The sequence below is a fragment of the Pelophylax lessonae genome, assembly GCF_965119305.1.
Source record: "Pelophylax lessonae genome assembly, chromosome: 5".
Taxonomy (NCBI): Eukaryota; Metazoa; Chordata; class Amphibia; order Anura; family Ranidae; genus Pelophylax; species Pelophylax lessonae.
The window spans coordinates 427,373,351-427,379,690 of record NC_138772.1 but is presented as its reverse complement, the minus strand read 5'-3'; positions in this window follow the sequence as shown (position 1 = coordinate 427,379,690).

Below are 6,340 nucleotides of genomic sequence, written 5' to 3'. Positions count from 1 at the left end.
TTAGTATAGTGTTCCCAAAATTCAGCGTTAGCAGGATCAGTCCCAACACCTGCCAGCACCTGCATTTAGCTCCTCTGCCCAGCCCCCATGAAGTGCAGTATCAGCAGATTACTGTCACTTCCAATACACAGTACACTAAACTGCAGCATTAGCAGAGTCAGACCTGATCTCTGCTAGCACTAGCAGTTAAAATTTTTGGCAGCGGTTCAAACAGTCCTTGACAACCAGGTGCTTTTTTAGCTGTGAGTCACACTAGGTGCCTATAGATTTTTTGGCCAAAATGTTCAAACAGAGGTACACTAGTGAAGAGGCCAACTCAATGCTAAGCATGACAGATGAGAGCGGTGGGGAAGCCTCACTGTCAGAATCAGGCTCAGTATTTGAACCTGTAGACAGCAGCTGCACCCTGATAGATAGCTCTGACGACGGAGTAGTGGTCCCTGCTGAGGTCAGGCATACCTGACCCCGTTCTTCTGTTGCTGAGGTGCAACAATCACAGAGTTCTTGTATACAGCAGAGTGTCGGTACTAGTGCCGCTCAACCTTCTAGTGAACTTGCAAGCACCAGTGGCCTAGTACATCCTGGTCATAGTCAAACCAGCACTGCAGTAACACTTGGTGACGTGGCGAGTCTTATAACTGCAGTTCAAGCTGGTGTGGTGGCTAGCACAAGTAGTGTCCTTCAGCCACCAAGAATTCGAAGACAGGCCCGTAGAACCCATAGTGGCCTTCCTGATGTGCTTGCAAATCCTTATTGGGAGCCCACCACTTCTGCAGTGCCCATACTTCCCCCATTCACAGGCCAACCCGGAATTCAGGTGGAAACAACCGATTTTACTCCCCTTGATTTTTATGAGCTGTTTTTCATGGAAGATCTGTACAGATCTATTGTGGACCAAAGCCATTTATTTGCTGATCAATTTATTGCTGCAAATCGGAATATGACCCTTGCCAGAGAATTTGCAACGTATTACTGTTTCCGTAATTAAATCCTTTCTGGGCCTATCCCTCCTCATGGGCATTACTAAAAAGAGTTGTGGTCATATTGGTCCACTGACCCAATTCATCATAAGCCCATGTTCTCTGCTGCCATGGCCAGGACTAGATACTAGCAAATCTTGCATTTCAATGACAATGAACTCCGTCGTCCTCGGGTTGACCCTGGATATGACCGGCTCCACAAAATTCGACCCCTCGTAAATCACTTCAACCAAACATTTGCAGCCTTGTATATGGCCCAACAAGCTGTCTGTGTTGATGAGTCCCTGATTAAATTTACTGGCCACCTTGCTTTCAAACAGTTTCTCCCCAGCAAGCGTGCCAGATATGGGGTCAAGATGTATAAGCTCTGTGACAGGGCAACAGGCTATACATGTAGTTTCCAGATTTAAAAGGGAAAAGAGCAACGTGGAGCCCCCTCAGCTGCCCAGACTACATAAGGAGCAGCGGCAAGATTGCCATTTATACGTGGACAATTATTACACAAGCGTACCACTTTTTAGTCACCTTTTTTGATTCTGGAATTGGCGCATGTGGCACCATGCGACCTAATCGCTGGGTCTTCCCCCAACAGCTTGTAGATCCCCAACTTAGACGGAGGGAGAGAGCCTGCTTGAAGTGTAATAAATTGCTTGCAGAGAAGTGAAGGGACACACGGAATGTTTTCGTTCTGTCCTCCATTCACGCAGATACGACAGTCCAAATTGCAACGATGACTGGTGTTGTTGAGAAGCCCCTCTGTGTCCACAAATACAACCTTAACATAGGTGGGGTGGACTTTAACAACCACATGATGGCGCAATACTTACTTGCCTGTATCCCAATCCAGATGCAGTGAGCTAGCTTCATGAGAGGCATTTTCTGGATGTCCTCCCTGGTACCCCTACCCAAAGAGCACCCCAAAGAAGATGTCATGTCTGTAGAAAACGCGGATATAGGTGTGACACTTGCTTTTTTTGTCCCTCCTGTCCTGGTCAGCCTGGTCTCTGCATCAGGTACTGTTACACTAGTGGAGAATTGGTATAGGGTACAGCACAGCACAGTCTAGGGCACACTTTCACACAGGGTTTCGAAAGATGTTAGATGGCTATCGCATTTTGAGAGAACCTAGCTTGGAATGTTTAAAGTTTTATTTACAGTTACAAAAAAAGCGTAAAAAAAAAAGTTAAAAAAAAAAAAAAAGAAATTAAAAAAATGAAAAAAAAAAAAAAAAGGCCAAAAATAGTTGTCGTTTTAGTGAGTTAACTTTCTGTTCTTACTGTTTTACTGTACTTTAAAAAATACTGCTACACTGTAATGTTTTATTGTTACTGTTTTTCATTGTTAACCGTAGTTTTCTAAGTAGATACCACCATTTTACTGTTTTACTGCATTGTATACTAATATATTTTAATGTTTTATTGTTACTGTGTTTTATTGTAAACCATTGTTTGCTTTGCGGGTACGCCCATCAGCTGCAGCACTGATTTGTTTATTCTAACAGCAACAGCATTTGCTCTCAGCATATACGTAAATCACTGATTGCAGATTGATACAAATGGAGGAATCTGCCATGTTCTTTTTTTTTGGAAAAAAAAAGATCATTGCATGTATGCCCATCATTAGAAGTGGGAGGATGCTGGGAGGTCTAATGGTGGGCATACTACACACTTTCTGGCAGAGATTTCTTCATTCACATCTATCAATGTGAATGAAGGAATCTGTTAGGTTCCCTTTTTTCGTTCAGCCCACAGGCTGCATGAAGAAAAAAGAACCTTACAATATATGACCAACAAGGACAAGCAACATACTGGTATGTTGCTGGACTTTGAGTGGTCATAGCAGGATGATGATGCCTGCAGATTTAGGCATTATCCTGATATTGTTTTTTACAACCAGCAGTTGGCTTTCATGTAAAAGCAATCCTAGCAGCTAATTAGCCGTTAGACTGCTTTTACAAGCAGTGGAAGGAGACTCCCCCCCCCCCCCCCCCCCCGCAGCTTTCCATGTTTTTTTTGGGCTCCCTGTCCCAACGCGTAACTCAAGACTGCAGCCAGTGATTCTGTCAGCTGACCATAGAGCTAATTGGAGACCAGAAAGGCTCCAATCATCTCTATGGCCTAAGATACCAGAAGCTACAAGCATTTCATGACTTTGATTTGGCCAGATATAAACAGCGCCATTGGGAAATTGGGAAAGCATCTAATCACACCAATCTTGGTGTGGTCAGATGCTTTAAGGGCAGAGGAGAGATCTAAAGTCTAATAGATCCCAATTTTTTCAAAAAAGAGTACCTGTCACTACTTATTGCTATCATAGGGGATATTTAAATTACCTGTGATAAAAATAAAAATGATTAAAGAAAAATAAAAATGAAAGGGAAAGTGTAAAAATAAAATAGCAAAATAAATAAAAAAAAATTCAAGCACCCCTGTCCCCCAGTGTTTGCGTGCAAAGGCGAACGCCTGGTGTCATATGTACACAGCAATTGTAACATGTATGTGAGGTATCGCCATGTACATCAAATCAAGGGAAGTAATTCTTGCAGTAGACCTCCTTTGTAAAGCCCCGTACACACGTAGCTATTGTCGGCCGAACGATCGGCCGTCTTTTGTCCGATGCTGTCCTGTCGGCTGAAAAGTGCTAAAGACTGCACACGAATTTTGTCGGCCAACAACAGCTGACTGCAGAAGTGATGTCATGTGATGGTTAACTTTCCGCGTGTTTTTTCTCTTCTGAGCATGCCCAGTCTTGCTAATCTGCTGTTTGTCGGCCGAATTCTGTACTGACTGGCGAACAATCGGCCGTTCTGGTGACGGCCAACAAAAATTTTAAAGTCTGCACGCCAGATTCTGTTCGGCCGAAAATTCGCTGTCGGTTGTCGGAAGCATCATACTAACAAGCCGAATATTTACGGCCGACAATCGCTACGTGTGTACGGGCCTTAAATCTAAAGTGGTAACCTGTAAAGGCTTTTAAAAATATAAGTAGTTTATCGCCGCTGCACGGGCATGTGCAATTTTAAAGCATGTCATGTTTGGTATCTATGTACTCAGCATAAGATTATCTTTTATATTTTACCAAACAATTGTGCAGTATATAGTGTTTTTGTTCATTAAATTTAAATTTTAAAAAAATGTTTTTTTATCTCAAAAAATTGCGTTTGGAAAATCTCTGCGCAAATACCGTGTGAAAAAAAAATTGCAACACCCACTATTTTGTTCTGTAGGGCCTCTGCTTTAAAAATATTTATAATTTTTGGGGGTTCAAAGTAATTTTCTGGTAAAAAAAAAACGTTTTTTCATGTAAACAAAAAGTGTCAGAAAAGGCTTGGTTTTCAAGTGTTTAGAACAGTGGGTGATGTGTGGTATAAGCTTCCAGAATTGGGCATAAAATGCCAGGACAGTTCAAACACCCACCAAATGAGCCCTTTTTGGAAAGTAGACACCCCACGCTTTTTGCTGAGAGGCATGTGGAGTCCAAGGAATATTTTGCCACAAGTTTCAGTAAAATTACAACTTTTTTTTTTTTTACACAAAGTTGTCACTATATGATATATTGCTCACACATGCCATGGGTATATGTGAAATTACAACCCAAAATACATTCTGCTGTTTCTCCTGAGTATGGGGATACCACATGTGACAAAACTCCCCCAAATTACCCCATTTTGCAAAGTAGATACTCCAAGCTATTTGCTTAGAGGCATGTTGAGTTCATGGAATATTTTATATTTTGCCACAAGTTTTGCGAAAATGCCAAAATTTTTTTTTTTTTTTACACAAAGTTGTCACTTAAATGATATATTGCTCAAACATGTCATGGCTGTATGTAAAATTTCACCCCAAAATACATTCTGCTGCTTCCCTTGAGTACGGGAATACCACATATGTGAGACTTTTTGGTAATCTAGCCACGTACAGGACCCTGAAAAGCAATCACCGCTTCAGGCTTTCTAAGGGCGTAAATTGTTGATTTCACTCCCCACTACCCATCACAGCTTCAGAGGCCATGAAATGCCAAAATTGCACAACTCCTCCCAAATTACCACTTTCCAGAAAGTAGACACCCCAAGGTATTTGCAAATATTCATGAGAAAAACCTTGATAAAACATTTGCCTCTCATTAGGCATTCTGGAGCTTCTCTTTTGCTTAGGCTTACCTTTGTCATGCATTCTGCAGTACTGTGCAACTGTACCATTTACCTTATTAGTGGAAACCTGAACGAGGAGGAGCCCAGAACTACCTTACCACATTCTGTTTTGCTAATCACTCCCTGTTGAGCAGCCAATAGGTCTACTTTAATGTAAAAGCATTTACTCTAAAGACTTCATGGTGCCAACCATGTGACAAAATTGTATCTGCTCATGTCAATGGACATCAAAGAATATCTGCTTTTAAACAATCACTGTTAACATAGGCTTTGGAGAGCCCTTCTACGCATGCGACTTCTCAGGTATTGATGGATTGGAAAAGGAATATGCTGACTTTCTCCATACCTTTGGGTACTGGTTTGATTTCAGCAGGGTGTAATGTGTTGTTTTATTCCATTTTTCTTAGGAAAACGGTTATTTATTTTTATGTAATTAATAAACAATGTAAAATAAACCTTTAGAAATTATAACAAAACTAACCCCATAGTTTCCTTTTACAGACCAACTCCAGCTTTCAAAAATGTAAGATGGAAAATAAAAATTGCAACCACAGCGCTTATCTTCCTCCTGGCGCTGTCCCCCACAGAAACTCTATTCAATACTGTAGCTGCTGTCCCACTTCTTGGCTGAATGATGCTTAGGGGATGCTAAGGTAAATAGACTATGCACTTTGTAAAGTGCAGTTGCACTCCACAAGAGCAATTGTTATAAAGCTTAGTAAATGATCAGAAGCTCTGCAGACTTCCATCCTCCAAGCACATGCTAACTATGCTGTATTTTTAATTTTCCTTGCACATAATTGGGTATTCTTTGCAAAGTGAAGCTTTACCTCATTTACTAAGCTCTGGAGCAACTGCACTTGCAAACTTCAACTACACTTTGCAAAGTGCACAATCTATTTGCCTTATTAAATCAACCCCATAGCCTCACTCAACCTGGAAGTCAGCGCATAGGTAGCCATGGTTCTACCCCCTATAGCCCTCTGGACTATGGAAGGTGTACCCATCAATCAATTCAGAAGATACTTGATCAGAGCAGGGCAGGGTAAGACATAGCACAAAACAGTAACCGTATGGGCTTAAGAGAAGGTAGGCTGTAGTATAGACACAAGAAAGAGATATTTGCTGCCAAGTTTGCTTGTTTGTCCCTTACTGTATGGAGCCAGGGTTAAGAAACTGCCTGGAAGAATGCGTGCACTTTCCACTCAGA